Below are 16,894 nucleotides of genomic sequence, written 5' to 3' on the forward strand. Positions count from 1 at the left end.
TAGTTATTTTATTGTTTCTTGTTGGAGAGTTATGATATAAAAGACTATTCTAATGAAAACATTAAAATTTACAATTTGACATACAAAAGGGTTGTCCTTTGATTTTCACCAATGTAGCCTTTTCAGAGCAAGGAGCTGTTGTCGCTGTTTCTCCCCTCCCAGCAGGAGACGAGTGGTTGAGCTCAGATGTACTGAAGTTTTTTTATGCTGTTGCTAGCAAGCACTTAATACTAATAGGGGGACATTTAAACGGTACATTTTATATCATTGTAAGCAATAAAAACTTTCTAAACGCTTGTGAGAGGCCTGCATTTTGTACGTGGTCGGGAGCAGTTAAGGACAAAGCAGGCAGAGGCGCGGAGGCAGAGCACTCAGCCACCGCGTTGCTGGGCCCGTGGTGAGTCCGTCCGGCGGCCTTCACCCGTGCCCGTCGGTCAGTGACTGAGCACGCTGGCGCAGGTTGCTTACTTGCCACTGGGGGGTGGCCGAGATGTCGGGTGGGTGGTGGTGCTGAGAAGTGCCTCACCTTGAGAGGAGGCGAGCATTTCACGTGTGGGGTCTCGGCTCCCTGTGTGCTTGCTAACAGTTGACTAGTGGTGGGGGGGGCCTGATTAAGGATCCCCCGAGAACGAAGTGAAGAGGCTGGAACATCTGTTTTAAGTTTGTACGTGATTGCTGCTCCATCTTCAGACTGAAAATGGTGGAATGTCAGCAGTTTCATGCAGTCCTACGTGATAGCCCTATGGTTCTCCTATTTTGTATCTGTGTATCTCTCATTCCTTCTTAGGGAAGGCGGGAAGGCTGCAGGTAGAATCAGTGTCTCCTGGCCGGATGCTCTCATTTCTGCTTTATGATCCCCCCACGATAGAACCCCAGTGGGAGGAGCCAGGGACACAGGAGTAAGGCTGGGGGCAGTGGCGGGAGAAGTCAGAGGAGTTACAAAATGGCCTTAAGTGTTCGTCGTTTTAGTGACCCCACTAAACAGGCCTGAGCCCCCGCATGGCTGCCTGTTGAGGACAGCATGTCCTGCGATGACAGGGCGCAGCTCTGGGAGGAGGTGGGTTCAGTCCTGGCATCTGCCCACCACGCCCCTCTCTTTGTGCCAGCAGCCGACGCCCGCCTTCCAGCCTTCTGCCTCCCGGTCTCTGGTAGCTTGGCCTCGGGCTGTTTTTTTGCTTTCTGGGTCTCAGTTCCCAGTGTGCCAAAAGTGGGGAGTAGCTAGATGGTCTCTGCATTCTCCTTCTTGGAGGAGGTCTTCTTGCTGGGTCTGGAGGCTGGCAGCCACCCACGGACTGGGGAGCAGGGCAGGGTCTGTCGTGGGTCCCTGGCTCTTACAGCAGCGACGGACGTCCCGGCACTCGAGTCCTGACTTGGCGGAGGGGCCCCCAAGAAGTCACTTGACTCCCATCTCGCCAGGAATGACCTGCACGCTTTGGTTGCTTTTACTCCTTATGGAGTTAAATGTTAAAATGTTAAAAGCTAGTAACTAAAGCCTGGTGTCCCTGCTGATGTTTTCAGCATCTATGACATTGTGGCTGATGATAAATTTCTCTCTAGGATGGCTCTTTTAATTTGGTGGTCACAAGTACTTTCTAGATGTTAATACAGAATCACATTACTTCTTCGAGCACCGTGTACCAGGCTGTGTCCTCGGTGCTAACCTCAGAGGACGAAAGGCCCGCCCAGCAGGGAACTTAAATGGGCACGGTGGCCTTTTTTCCTTTTTCATACTTCATCTTCTAAACCCACTGCTTCGTCACAGTCCCTCCAGAGGCCAGGTGGGCAAGAGGATGCCTCTAGCTCGGTACCGGAGTGTGGGTGTCTAGGTGAGCCCGGACTGTAAGAACGTTACAGTGACCTCCGAAATTACAGCTCACTTAGGGTGTTTGATGTTTTATTCATGTGGATTTTGACTTGATAGCAGGCCTCTCTGAGTAGATTGACTTACAGCCATAAAAAGGTACATAAAGGGCAATTTACCTCGAAAGTGGATTGGAGTACAGGCGGGTGACAAAAAGGTCACCTTGGATAGATTCATAGGCCGATTTAAAGTGCTCCAAGGCTGGGCTGACAGAGAAGGAGGTCTGCATCTCCGTCCTGGGTCAGGAGGCCCAGCAGCCCTGGCCTCTCCTCCCTGGTGGCACCAGCGCTGCTGCTGTTGCTTCAGGGGCTGGTCTCTCAGCCAGTGTCCTGGTCAGACCCTCTTGAGGGTGTCCACAAATGTCGTAAGTGGACAGTCCATTCTGAGGGACTTGGGGAGGCAGGGGAGCGGCGCTACCCAGTGAGCACACCATTGCTGGAGGTCTTGTGTGGCTGGAGGAGCACGGGAGCCACGCCCTGCCCCCACTCAGTGGTTCTCCAGTGTCACCCAGAGAGGATGTCAGGCTGCCAGCTCCAAAGCCCCACAACTGACCCTTTAAATTAGGCTAGTTGTCCTGGCCAGCGTGGCTCGGTTGGGAACGTCATCTCGTAAACCAAAAGGTTGTAGGTTCCATTCTTGGTCAGGGCACATGCCTAGGTTGTGGGTTATCCCCAGTTGGGGCGTGTACAAGAGCAGGCAGTATTTCTCTCCCCCTCTCCCCCCACCCTTCCCTCTCTAAAATCAATAAGTGTGTCCTTGAGTGAGGATAAGAATAAGGTAGGGTAGTTGGGGGCGAGGCCTGTGTAGTCTGTATGATAAATTTCGTAGTTAATTTCAGTGCACACTGAAGAGTTTCTGAATTTATGTGGGGGAAAATAATGTGTCTTGTCCTTCATTGCTAAAGTATCTGCTCTGACTTGAGCCGCATGGTGCCTCACATTTAATCCTGACAGTCACCCTGCAAAGTAGGTGCTCTCATTGTTCCATCTTCTCACAGGCTGTGGGGTTTGGGGCGCGGCCCCGGGCTGTGGAGAGGCGTGTGTCCTTTGTGGACGGAAGAGCGGATGGGCCTCCAGGGGGAAAGAGCTCCGGCCTGCTGTGCACTTTCCCAGCATGTTTATTCCAAGGCTGGAGCCCGCCTTGTGACCTTTCCCTGGGAGTTGGCCCAGGAGATGCAGGGCCTTGAATGTGCAGTGCTGCGGGGTGTTTTTGGGAAAAGAGACTAGATCCAGATTGGACCTGGTTGCATATTACTGTTAAATTCTTTCTAGACAAAGCATCGGTCAAGAAAAAAATGTTGGAACAAAACTCGAGGTTTGAGTGGGTGAAGTGCAGAGGAAGAATGTAAGGCGGCTCATTGGTTGACGGGTTCAGGCTCTGTGCCCCCAGTCTCCCCTTTGGGGACCACCCAGGCCACCACCCCAGCCTACTCCTAGTCTCCAGCCAACTGGTTCGCTCGAGTTCTTCCTCTGCAAGTGGTGACAGGCTCGGGGAACCTGGCACAGCTTTCGCTGGCTTTCTGAGTGCGAGGCACTGTGCTGAGCATTTTCCAGACCGGACCCTTGACAGTAACACCATGAGGTTGGTGTCGTTTACAGATGGGGAAACAGACTTGGAGTCGAAAGGTCACCTGACTCTCAAGTGGCAAGCAGGGATTTGAACGGCCTCCAGCCTGCACCATCCTGCCTGTCATTTTTACAGTTTTTTTCTTAAGGCTTCATTTCCTCTAAATGTAAAACCCTCCTTAACGGCTTTTCGTGCCTTCATAAACAAGTCGAGTCACCCCATGGTGGGCACGGAAGTCTTCCTACTGCAGCAAGACTGCGGATCCGCTGGGGCTGCTCCTCGGAAGCTGTGTCCAGTTTCACTGGGCACCGCAGGGTATGCTCCTGCCCGGGTCACACCCGCCCAGGCCCAGCTGACTTTCTAGATTGATCTGATTAGTCCAAAAAATCTGTGGCAGGGAAACCAAGCTGATTATAATAATATCCTGTGATTTCAGAAGCGGTTCTAAAGAAGAGCCTGGGGGTCCTGGGTAGTGTCCTCAGATGTCACTTGGGAACGTTGACCTGTTGGGCATGAGCCCAAGCGGAGAGTGTTGACTGTCACCTTAGTAAATAATGCGTTACATGCAAAACAAAGAGTTAAATTTCTGCCAGTAAGAAGCTGTTTTTAAAGTACAAGATTAGGGCCAGGAGGGTGTATGTAGGTTTTATTTACTTTGTAGGTTAAGAATTGGGAAAACCAGGTGTGTCCACGTTAAATCACTTGCAGTGCTGTTGGGAGCTGTTGAGGGGGGCTTGGAGAGACTTTCGTTAGCATTAGCCTGCCCAACTGCCCAACTGCCCGGGGCTTCTGTGTTCTGCCTCCCTCACCCCAGCGGGATTCCTTTTCAACTCTCTCCCATAGAAGGCGACCTGAAATTCAGGCTGTTCCAGAGAGCGTAAGGACCTTGTGGAAGAAGTTAGTGCCTAAATGTGCCTTCCCGTGCCCAGCTTCTAAACCAGCTCAGGACGCCAGCCAGGACCCACGGTTTTGAACATTGCTTGATAGGTGCTACCTCAGGGGCCAGAACTTGGGTGTCATTTCAGCAATGCCAGAGCTCCAGAGGGATGCTGAGGTGCAGCTTTCTTTTCTGAGTCAGAACATAGTGATGAATACAGCAGTGTTTGGACGGGAGCCTGCTGGACCACCTGGGATTCTGCTTGGGTAGCGACTGAGTCTCAGTGTTCAATCTAAATGGGGATTTTCAGTAGGAATCATTAGAAGGAAAAAAAAGACCTGGAAAGTGTTGCACAGGTAAGTTAATAACGAAAAGGGATTTAGGAGACAGTTGTGGCAATTTTCATTTTTTTAACTTAAAAATAGAATTCCAATTTTAAATCATTGCATTTGTTTCAGTATTTAATAATTGCCCAATCTGTAATATTTTACTATTCTTACTGGAATAAAGTTGTCTGAAACTCACATGGATGCAGTTTTTCCTGCAGTAATGTTCTCTCACTTGGCTCTTTACAGTCACGTCCGACGCTTGCCAGCGCGGCTTGCGTGCAGGCACACTGTCAGATGGCTTCTCTTCCCAAGTGGTACTGGGCTCATGAGATCGGGAATGTCCTCCGGTAGTGACTCAGTCGGCCAACCACTCAGAAAGCATCTTAAGGGTCCAGCTGGGTCACGAAGGCGTTGGGCTGTAGATCTGTGGACTCTGTCCTGTGTCCTGGGACTCGCAGAGGCACCTGGGACGTGGCTGGCCACACTGAGCCACCATTCTGAGGTCTCTGCTTGGCTTTGCTCGTCTGAAGCTCTCCCACCACTGCGGGGGAGGTGGCCTTCTCAGCATGTGCAGATAAATCGAGCCTGGGAGGCAGCCTCACTTGCATCGCGTCCCACAGCTGTGAGAGAGCCCAGACCCGGCCATATGGTTCCAAAGCCCTGTTTTTAAAGGCATTGCGAAACCTCTTAATTCTCTGTGCCCCCCAAACGTCTCATGCTGACATCATTGCCCAAAGGGGTTTTGTTGCAGAGAGGGGGTGCGGCATGGGCCACAGCTTCAGATCACGGTGGCTGCTGTGATCACACATTCCACATTCAGGATTCCCTGAAGGCCCCTTGCCTTCCAGGAAGGAGATGGTGCCGTGCAGGCCAGCACTGGCCTGGTGTGGAGGTTTCGCTGTGATTTCATCACAGGCAGTGGAATGTAGGTAAGGGCACTGGTTCAGCTGGCCCCAGGGTGCTGCTCAGCTGTCACCTCCTCCAAGAAGCCTTCCCTGACCACCCCTCTGAAGTAAGTGCTCTTGTTCCTCCCCCGTTCTTTGCTGTACTTTTCTTGGAAACAGTTAATACTTCCATGGGTTGTGCAAAGACCTGCTGCATTGTTTTGCTGAAGGTCTCTCCTCCCAGGACGGGAAGTCCACCCAGGAAGGCTGTCACTGCTGCATTTGCAGTCTGTATAACACTGCCTGGCATGTAGCAGCCGCTCAATAAATACTTGTTAATTGAATAAAGTATTTGCATCCTGGCGTTATCACTTACTAGCTCTGGAACCTGGGGCAAATTATGTCATCTCCCTGAGCCCCAGTTTTCCTTTCCATGACCACCAAGGGTGCTTGTGGAGATGACAGACAAGCCCGTGAGGACCCCAGGAGTGGCCTGCTTTAGTAAGCGCTCCGTGAATGTTAGCCACCGTCACGACAATCACCGTCACAGTGATTGTCATTGATTGAAGATGTCCTGTTGAATCTCCATTTGAATCTGATACGGATTCCGCTCCGAGTAGACTTGCCACACATGTGGTTCCACGACAGCACAGGGCGCTATGGCCAGAACGTCCCCCATCCTCCCCTGCCTGGCCCCACAGAGGGCCCTGCAGTGACTCCTGGTTCTGCCGCCATTGACCCCAGAGGCCTTTGCTGTCTCAGTCGGGCTGGAGCTGGCCACGTGTGTGGACCGTGGCTGCTGCCTCTGCACGCCAGGCGCGCCCGCCCACCAGAACTAAGGAGAGTGTGCCGGGAGACAGGCCGTCATTTCAAGGCAAGGTGAGAAAAAAGATGATTAGTGTCTTTCTACCAATAGTCCATGTGACTGTATTTCTCTTAGTTTTGAATTTCAAAGCCAAAACATACATTTTAAAAGGTAGATTCAGAAGAAGACATTTCATTAGCTCTATGAAAACAACCAGGGAACCCACCTCAACTGAAACAGTGTGAGAACGATCACTGGTATTAAAGTGCTTCCAGCCCCATTTTTCAGGGATTTTCCTATATTGCCCCTTTAATTAAAACAAGCAAAAAAATAATCTATGAAAACTTTCACAAATAGGAAAACGGGCACAGAGAGGTCAAGCAATTTGCCCAAGGTCACAGAATAAGAGCAGAGCCAGGTCCAGGCAGTGTGGCCACATCTGGCCATCAGAGCTGCTCTGCCTCATCTGCCGACCTGGGAGGGAAGCCCTGGCGAGCCCGGGTCTTTCTAGTGGAGCAGGGAGACTGCTTGCTGGTAAGCAGCTGCTGAGTGTGGGTGGGAAGCACCCATTGGTCTGAAGGAGCAAAAACACGCAGGAGGTGAACACAGGTCTCGGCCCTGCCCGATCCTGGTCCATTTTGCCTGTTCTTGGGAGACCAGACGGCGCGGTTCCAGCCAGGCCTGGTGTAACGCCACCCAGATCTGTGAGGGAAGGGGCAGGCCCAGACGCTGACTCGTCCAAGCCTGGCTCCCTGGTGTCAACTTCCTTCTGTCGCATAGAAGTCTCTCCACATAGGTTTCCATGTGTGCCTGGGGAGCTGCTGCCTGGGTTGCTGCATTGGCTGGGTTCAGAGGCGAGGTCACGCTCAGGGTCAGGGGCTTGGTGCCCGGTGTGTGCCTTGCACACAGAAAGGGGTGGGGTGGACAGTTCTGCGCACAGGTGTCTGCTGTCGGGTCTAATGTATCTGCTGCTCCCCAGTTTTTAAAATCTGCACTGGACACGATTTCGCCTTTCCCTGACAGGCTCAAAGTGACCACCGATGACCACCATGGTGGAGAAGCCACGCCCTGAGCAGTAATTCAGGCACGTGGGATGCAGACGCTTGAGACAGGACGTAAGACTGTTTTAGGAAGGATGTGCTCACTGGCTCCATTTTCATTTATTATTTATGCACGTAGTCTGCACTCCCTGGCTTCCTCCAGAGGCGCCGATCCTCTGTGGGCCAGGGAGCTAGGTAGTGGGCCCATTAATATTTCCTGTAAATAAGGGGGTAGGCGGGGCCTGAGAGGACACCAGGGGCCTCCCGGGAAGCAGAGTGCGCTGGCAGCAGAACTGAATCTGCTGGCGGAGTTTGCCCGCTCGTTAAAAATTGTGTCTTGCCTCTTGGTTCTTTGCTGGTCAGTGACGTTTGCTGGACCAATGACCTCTGGGTGGGAGTGTGTTGACGTGTAACCAACACGTAGACTGTTTTTCCTTTTAAGCTCCTAAAACCTGCACAAGTTCAGTGAACCATCTGTGGGGAGAATGAAATGCAAGTTTGGGCCAAGTGCGCTGTCTCCCAGGAAGGTTGGCTGCCTGGTGAAGTACCTGAGTTCTGAAACGGGGCAGGGTTGTTGTCTTCACCTCCCGCCTCCGCCCTTTAATCTAGGGTTAGCGAGGACATCTCATTCGGTGCCGTGTGCTAACGAGGGGTGAACCTGTGAGGGAGCACCCGGGGTTCCTTCCGCCCCATCACTTGACAGTGAAGACCTGTGTCAGCCTGCCCGTTGACGTGGTTTTCCTCTCGAGCCGGGATATTGCACCAGGAGTTTCCCGGACCTTCTCGCACAACCAGTGCAGAGCTTCATGGGTGTTTTATATTCTCACCTTCATTCGTGTTTAGGCTCCTTTGAATTTTCCAAGTGAGCTCGGTGAAAATGACCCGGGGTTAGCTCTGCCCTCACCTAGGTGCAGACCACTTTGCGGCCCCTGCACAAGCTGGTGTTGGGTGTCGTAGTTGAAGTGGATGCTCTGCCTGTTTACTTCACCGTACTTAGTATGTTTGTGCCCCTTAGACCTGTTTATAAAAGTGACAGCAACAGCCCGCGCGTGCCGGCTCTCAGCGGGTGTTTCGGTACGGTGATGTCCTGTATTGTGCTGGGCAGGTGTTTGGGTGGGGGGCGCTGTTTCGAGGGTGCAGTACATCGTTAATTACAGCGAGCGGCAGGGCACTTCCCGTCCTGTGTCCCCAGCTGTGCAGGGTGGGGGGGTGGGGCCCGTTTGGCATACCTCACCAGCACCTTGACCTAGTGGGCCACCTGCGCCACAAGCCCCTGGGGGCTCATCCCAAATTCCGCCCTGCGAAACTCCTCTCTGAAATCTTCCTTTTTTATCAGCTTCCCAGGGGAGGTTTGCCCAGGCTTCAGAGTCTTCCTTTGGGTCCTAAGAAGAAAAACGAAAGTGGCCATAAGATCACCCTATGTCATCCAGTTTGCCTCTGGTTTGGTTTTGAATTATTTTCCTTTGCTTATTCACAATCGCTGATGTATTTACAGCAGTTTTCAATTCTCAGGACATTCCACTGACATTTCCCCGTAATCCTAATAGTCGTCCTGTGACGGATGAGCCAGGGCAGCTCGAGAGTCAGGGACATTTCCAAGTGTCAGCCAAGGTGGACTTGCCTAAAGACCAAAGGTGGCCTTTGGTCCTTAACCGGGACAGGCTTGGTGTCCCACTGTGTCCTGCGGGGGTGCGTTCACCACTCTACCCCAGCACCTGCTGCAGCACCTGGCACGTCATAGTAGGTACTGGGTGAGGTGTTTGAGGAGTCAACAGAAGAAGAAAGGAAAAAGTCAGTAAGTGACTAACTTATGTGACCCTTGCTCATGACTTTTGGGACATTTGATTGTTGGCAGCTGAATAGAGTGTCGCTTGGATAAGCCAATGATCGAAAGAAGAGGATTGAGTATTTGGTTAATTCCCCTCTGTTACACAGTTAATTCCAAGCAGCATTAAAAGGTGACTGCCTTGGGGAACGGTCCTCAAGGGTAAGGGATGAGAGTCAGTCGGGGAACCACAGAGACCGGAAGGAAGTGGTGGTGTGGTCCACGTCCGGTGTGGCACAGCATATGAGTCACAGTTATTGCTGAGATTGTGTCCCTGTCCCCCCGCTGCCCCCAGTCTACACAGATGGCCCGTGACTATAACCCAGCACCTGCAACTCCCTGGGGGAGCTACCCAAGGGCTCCCTCACATTTTATAATCCTTTCCCCCAACTTTTGGCTCTGAAAATAGGGTCACTCTTCCTCTGTCCCCTACTTTAATTCCTGACATCTCCTAGGGGGTCTCTTTGTCACAGAGCCTCCAAAACACGTGGCACGGCTGATTTTCCTCGGGCTTTCTTATTTTTGATCAAAATAATGCGTCCCTTCCTCTCAGAGCCTAAATGCCGGTCAGTCCCACAATGTCAGCCTAGCTGGGCAGGGGCCGAACAAGGCCTTCCCCACACCGGGTTCTCAGCGCAGGGCCCTCACCTGGGCGGCGTCTCCGTGACCCTTGTGAGGCAGACCTACCGCATGGCGTGGTCACGCTGACAAGTCCAAGGGTGGCACCCGGACTCCACGAGGGAAGCACAGGCCCCCCAGTGCACAGGGCACTGTCGTCAAGGCCAGCGTGGCCACCGCTGCCCAAGGAGTAGCTGACCGGAGGGCATTTTGCAGGGTATTTTGCAGAGTCCGGGCCTGGGGGTTGGGGTGGCCGCAGAAGCCACGGGAACCTCTGTTACAGGAGTACCAACTCTGGGTGAGATGAAGTAGTTGAAGTGCAGTTGATTTGCGTGTGACCGTGTCGGCGGGTGCCCTTCCTTCTCTCTGGAAGGCACCCTGACAGCGCTCCTGGGCACGGCCTGTGCCCTTTGACCCCGGCCCTCAAGTTAAATGCTGCCAAAGGTCAGTTGTATTTGCCGTATTTGTTGTTGTACTTGTATGACTTAATTAAATAGTATCCCAACCAACGCAGTGTGAGCAGAGTTGTTTATGAAAAGCAAGCCGAATGCTTAGAAAGGCTCATAGTAATTTGCTTAATTAAAAACTGCCATGCAGTGAGGTGTGCGAGAGCAACAAGGACAAATTTGCATAAAGCATAGAAAGAATTTTGCACTTGGATTGCGTTTATAAAGTGTCCTCAGGGGACACTTTCAGTGATAACTGGATTCAGAGGCGATGCACTGTGGGTGTGATTCAGTCACGGGGGAGTGCAGGTCTTGGCCCTTTCTTTAGGTACCCAGCCATTCGTTCATTCAGCGATGAGCGAGTACAGAGCGCAGAGCCGGCGTCTGCCGTTCCGTGCTGGCCCTGTTCTGGGAAGATAGGGCGGGGACCAGAGCAGCAAAGGTCCTGGCCATCCAGGTAGCAGCCAGCCAGCTGCTGTGCAGAATGCCAGCGGACAAGTGCTGCGGAGGGAAGTGGAAAAGGCAAGAGGAGGGAGTTCTGGGGTGAGAACGGCCCGGAGGTGAGGAAGTCGGCCTGTGGACAGGGGAGGAGCACTCGGCAAAGCGAATGGCAAGCGCAGAGGTCTTGAGGTGGACACACTCCCGGCACGCTCGAGGAGCAGCGAGAGGCCCATGAGGCCGGAGGGGGTCAGGGAGGGGACCGGGGGCCAGGGCACGCTGACTGTGGCAGGCATCGTAAAGACTTTGCTTGGACTCAAGTGAGGGGAAGTCACGGGAGGGTTTTGAGCAGGAATGTGCTATGACTTCCCTTTTGAAAGAAACCCTCTGGCCGATGTGTTAAGAATAGACCCAAAGGAGGCGCTGTAGAGACACTGTGGAGTGAAGGCGGGCACCCAGGACAGAGCTGACGGGTGGCACCTCGAGGGCGATGAGTGGCCGCACACTCTGGGCATATTTTGAAGGTGGAGCCACACGATTTGCTGGGTATTGTTTGAAGACTGGAGGAGCGAGGGAAGTCGGGGTGACGAGGTCTCCTGTGCACTTGTGGGGGGTGGAGTAGCCTTGGAGCCATGAAGCGGAGACTGCAGTGGGGGCCGGGCTGTCAGTCTGGGGCATGTTAGGTGGAGACGGCCTTAGGCCTTTGGGTGGAAATGGGGAAGGGGCGGTCGAATACACAGGTTTGAAGTTCAGAGCAAAGGACCCAACTGGAAATGAATTTAGGAAATCCTCCAAGTACATGTGGTATTTCCAGTGATGAGATCGGAGTCCCTGAGGAAATGAGCATAAATAAGTAGATGAAGCCCGAGGTCGAGTCGGGTGGGGTGGGGGTGGGGCTCCAATGTTGAGAGGATGGGGAGATTTGGGAGAGCCCAGACGAGTTCTGGCCGAGGCTGTGACATGGGACAGGGGTGGTGGCAGTGGGGTCTGGGGTCAGACTGGGACCTTCCTGGGTGGGAGGCCTTCTCTGCTTTGTGTTTCTAAGCTTTTCACCATCGAAGGATGTTTTGAGGCCTGCACAGCAGGTGGCACTGACCCCTGACTCTTCCCAGGGGACAGCTTGACCACAATCGTCCCCAGCATTCCTGCCATTTCTCCAGATGGTGGGCTGTTTGCATCTGAGGAACTCTCTCTGCAGCCAGCCAGGCGTGACCCCATCAAAAATCCAGCCCCTGTCCCCTCAGGTCTGCCTCTTGGGAAAAGCAAGAGACCACGTGTAACCCGATCTGTTCATTGCAGATCAGGAAAAGGCTGGCGAGGGACTTGGGGAGTTCTTACCCCAGCCTTGTCGCAGCTTGGGAACTCCCCGACCCTCCTGTGGAGAACTTGCTTTGAGACTCAGGCACAGAATGAGGGCAGGGAAGATTGGGGGGCAAGGGTAGGTAGTAACAGTGGCCCCTTCTGTCCCTGGGGAGTGGCCTTCAGATACAGAGGTGACCTCTTCTAGAAATCCTTTTTTGTCCGGGGGAGGGGTGTGAAATAAGGTAGATATTCTGTGCTTCTCCCTCCCACCCCCAAAGTAACGCAAAACCCCGACATGGTGGAAGTGAAGCAGGTCCTAACGCTGTCCCAGGGGTCCTCTGACCCCAGGTCTTCAGCGTGAACAGAAACTGACCCTGTGTGTGCACGTGTGTACACGCACCCACACGAGGCCCCTTTTCCTCGTTCTGGGCTCCGGTGGCCTCCACTTTTCCTCCTTTGTGCCGGTCACACGTGTAATTTTGTATTTACTTAGACACGGGGCCCGGCACAAATAACGCCGCTTTTCTGTTAGAAATCTCTCATCACAAAATCATAAGCGTGCAGTTCTGCACCCTAACAATGTCACCCTCCAGCACACCATATGACATTTTAGGTGAAATGTTAAATTAAAACTATAAATTATCACACCCATGTTACTACCCTACCAACCACCGCAGGCGTTACTTCTGCTGGACCCTGCACCAGGCAAGTGCTGGAGGCCTTCCCTGTAGGGCAAAGACCAGGTCTGTTCATTTCGCTGCTGTCTCCCCAGCGCCTGGCACAGGCTCAGGGATAGAATAGGTGTGATGGATCGGTGTTGATAACGACGGTTGGCAGGCCTGGTCTTGTTTCGCGTTGGACAGGCGGCTGCCGCACCTCTCTAGGCTCTGAGAGCGTCTTGCGGTGGCGCCTGGGAGGGCAGAGCTGCACAACGGACTCCCAACGAGAGTACTACCCGTATTTTGCCATGTATAATGCTCACTTTTTTGCTCACGTTTTTGAGGGAAAAATAAGGGTGTGCGTTATCTGTGGGTAATACTAATTGTATATCTCTATGAATGTTTTTAACTCTTTTATTCTTACACATGAAAAGTGTAACTCCAGAAAGCAATAGCGATGTCTGTGTGCAAAATAACAGTCTGGAATACGATAATCAGTTTTGTTTCTACATATAAATAAATAAACAGTTGAATGAGAAAAATTAGAACGAAAGATTTGTTTTTTCCTGAAAGTTTGGGCCAAAAATGTGGGTGTGCACCCTGTATGGGAGTGCATTATACGCGGCAAAATATGGTAAATTAAATTTGGGCACATCATCGCTTTGTGTGGCTGGCTTTAGGACATTTCTGTTAAAAGGACACATTAAAAAAAAAAAAAAAGTTTGGTGCTTCAAGGATGCCCCCTGAGGCTCAGAGACCACAGCCACCCCCGTGCCGAACTCTCATCCCTTCAGAGTGCCTGGCTCCCTGGGGGGTCCCGCGGTGCCTGGCACGGGGCTGGCGGTCAGTGGACTGTCACCAGAGAAGTGGGGAGCTAAGTGTGGGGTAAATCACAACCTGTGTGTTCCCCTGGGACACTGACTGCTGCCTGTTAAAGGCCCCAGAGTCCCACCTGCTGAGCCTCAGGCTCCGTGCTCAGGAGGTACTAGGGCTTCCACCCCACTGCCTCTCATCCGCTGTGTGTTCTCGGGCAAGCTGCTGAACCTCTCTGTGCCATGGTTCCTTGTGTATAAAATGTGGTAGTGCCCGTCTCATAAAGGTCTTGTGAAGGTCAACTTCGTTACTCCAGGTCAAGTTTGGGCACAGCGCTGGGCGTGGACCACGCAGGGAAACGCTAGTGGCTCTGATGCCAAGGATAATGAGGAGGATGCGTGCGGCTTCTGGGAAAACCGGTTCCACTGAACCTCGGCTGGGCACATGCTGGTAATGTGGGAGACACGTTAGGATGGTTTTCATTCCGTGTCAGCCCCTGTCTGGACACGCGTCCGCGGGCACGCGGGTAGCGTGGCTGAGCCCCACAGGGCAGGAGCCTCCACATAGCCCGTGAGCGGTTCCCAAACCAGAAGGCATGCAGGGTCCCGGTGTGGCCAGCACCCGGCATGGTCAGCCAGCTGGATCCACATCATTTGGCATCTGCAGGCCACCTCAGTGTCCCTTCTGTGAAAGACAGATCTGTTGGTTGATCTGTCCCAGCCCTGGCCACCCTAGCACCCCCTTGGAGGTCAGCTTGGACACAGGGTGAGGACTTTGGGGTTCTGGGGTGGGGAAGGTGCCTGAGCACGCTGTTATCCAGTCCCCAGCACCCTCTGAGGAGGAGGCCTCCCAGCCCACAGCCCGCGTGCCCCTGCGCTTTGGGCAGCACCATCACGCTTCTGACTAACACCCTGTTGAGGCTCATAGCGATGCCAGCCCTGCACCTGGGATGTCCTGCCGGCCAGGCACGCCCAGGCCTTGGGGACACCTCCGGGAGCACAGGAGCCCTCTGAGCTCCCACGAGGCTTCTCCAAGGAGGCAGGCTCCTCTGACTGTTAGCATCCTGGACAGGCTGCAGACGTCACATTCTGGAAATCCTGGTCACCTGGCAGATGCCCCATAGGGCTTCCAGGACTCTGAGTCCCGCCGACTCCCAAACATGGGAGTTGCTCCTGGAGTTGTACTTCATCTTCCTTTTAACTTCTTCGGCCTAAGTCAGCTTTAAAGACAGGGTGGTCACAATAGTGAAGTCTTAGCGTCCCCTACAGACTTTGCCATTTAAAAGAGCTTTGCCATCTGGACCTCACGGGCAGCCGTCGGTGCCTCTCCGTCCCATGCTGGGAGTCTGCTTTTTGTGCGTTCATGTCCTGACACGCGTGTCTGTGTGTCCTTCTGGGCCTCCCTCCTGCTTGGTCGTTTCCTTTAGAAAGAGCAGACCGCCTTGGCTGGGCTACGGAGGAGGACAAGGGAGGGCGTTTGGGCACTTAGAACCGGGGTGTGGGGGTGGCAGGAGCCAAGTGCCGTGAGAGGCAGCAAGGCAGACGGAGTGGGGCTGGGCTCCGCCCACCGCAGGTGGGCACCCTTCGCCAGCGACTGTTTCCTGCAGGTGTTCCCTCTGAGCCGCGCAGGCAGGGCGTGGTGGGGAGAGGCCTGTGGAGTTGGGCCCAGAGAATTGTTGTGAAGGCGGCACTGGGTCCCCTGGTTTGGGCAGGCCCTTAGAGGCGGGAGAAAACTCCTGGGAGCCACTTCCTTGGACAATCTGATCCTCAAGCACCAGGGACGAGCCCGTTGGGGTTGGACTAGATCAGGACCCTGGCTCCAGGCTCGCCACTGATTTGCTCAGGGTCCATTCTCTGAGCCCCTCCTTGGGCCAGGCCCAGTGGCAGGCAGGTAGGTGGCTGGGTGAGAAGTGAATAGACTCAGGCTGTGGGGGGTGGGGCAAGGACTGGGGGAGGTGAGGGGTGCCCTCACCAGAGGGCCACTGCCTTGCCTCCCAGGTTCCTTTTCCCAAGTCCACCGGGGCTTCACTCTGCCCTCCCTCCTCATCATCAGTGTCCCCAAGTAATCAGTGAGCCCTGATGAGCCTCCTCACTTCTTCCTAAGAACAGCTTGCATGTGACCTCCTCGTCCTGGCTCAGTGTCCTCGTCTGAGTGAAGGGCTCCTTGGTGTGGTCGCTGGGGCCTCCTGTCCCTCTTCTGTCCTGGCTGGGTGGCAGGCAGCCACAGCAGGGATGTCCCTCTCATTGAGGTCATGGCCGGCCGGGGCAGCCGTCCTGTTGACTGGGTTATGAGCTGTCACACGCTGGGTATTTGGAGTTCAAGCCAAACATGTTTGGGGCACTAATGGCCTCTGGAGAGCTCAGAACCTGGCATCCCAGGCCGTGGTGCGGGGACATGATTGGTCCCTGGGATGCGTGGAGGTCAGGCTGGGAGCTAGCCCGGTCACAGGGCCTCCCCAGGGCTGATGAGAGGGAGGGAAATCCATTAGCTAGGAGGAGATTCAGCTCTGGAGTCAGATCCGAGCGAATCGGCTCCCTCCCTCCTCCTCCTTTCCCCCTCCTGCCCTTCTATCACGCCTCTCCCTGCGACCTTAAACAAGTTAGGAACCCGCCTCACATGGTTAAAGGGACAATCGAATGAAAAACGCCCAGCGCTGCTGGCAGGGCCCGTGATGCCAGCCCCTCGCGTGTTAGCTGAGACCAGCCCCTGCCCCTGGCCCCCTGCCCTCGGCGCCCCGCCAGCACAGCGCCTCCCGTGTGGGAACCCCAGTGACTGCCCAGGCCAGTGGTTTCCAACCTTTGCCCTTGTCCCCCAAGGATCACTTTTGTTTTCCTCCCCCAGGCCTTCACATTGGAATGACCTTCCCTACAGAAGGTCACTAGGCCCTAGGGCGCCCCACCCCAGGCTTCAGAACCAGGGTTCTCTTAGACACCACCACCCAGCACTTGCCTGCCCTGGGAGGTGTGCCCTAGCCCCCTGCTCCCGACTTCAGTGTACAGAGACCTCTCCAGGGACCTTGTTAAATGCCGGTTCTGAGTCAGGAGGTCGGACGGGGCCTGCGTGGCTGCGTTTCTGACCAGCCCCCCAGAACTGTGGCTGCTGCTGGTCCGCAGGCCGCACCTCGAGTGGGTGGATCCAGACCAGCTGTTTTCAGCCGGGGTCCTGTAAAAACTTCCAAAATACGCGGAACCTGACTATTTAGCTAGGGGCACTGACCTCTTTCCCTTGGGTGTCAAATAAAAAGATGGCCAACAGAATAATAGTTGGCCCGTGTGAATGAATCAAAATCACACCTATTTTTGGTCATATCGGCAGAAAATGTGTTGTTTGGTGTGCCTCAGAATTTTTGTAATTACTTTGTGTGCCAAGAGATGAAGAAGCTTGCAAATCGCTGATCTAGACCATGGCTAGTGCCCAGGCTGCACCCCGGG

The 16,894-nt window shown here is 53.9% G+C and overlaps 1 protein-coding gene across 8 annotated transcripts in view; it reads left to right on the forward strand.

Moving 5' to 3' along the window:
• Window positions 1–16,894, forward strand: part of PRDM2 (PR/SET domain 2) — a 119,863-nt gene that overhangs the window by 91,556 nt on the left and 11,413 nt on the right. The window lies entirely within an intron of this gene.

Source organism: Desmodus rotundus, chromosome 3 (genome assembly GCF_022682495.2).
Source record: "Desmodus rotundus isolate HL8 chromosome 3, HLdesRot8A.1, whole genome shotgun sequence".
Taxonomy (NCBI): domain Eukaryota; kingdom Metazoa; phylum Chordata; class Mammalia; order Chiroptera; family Phyllostomidae; genus Desmodus; species Desmodus rotundus.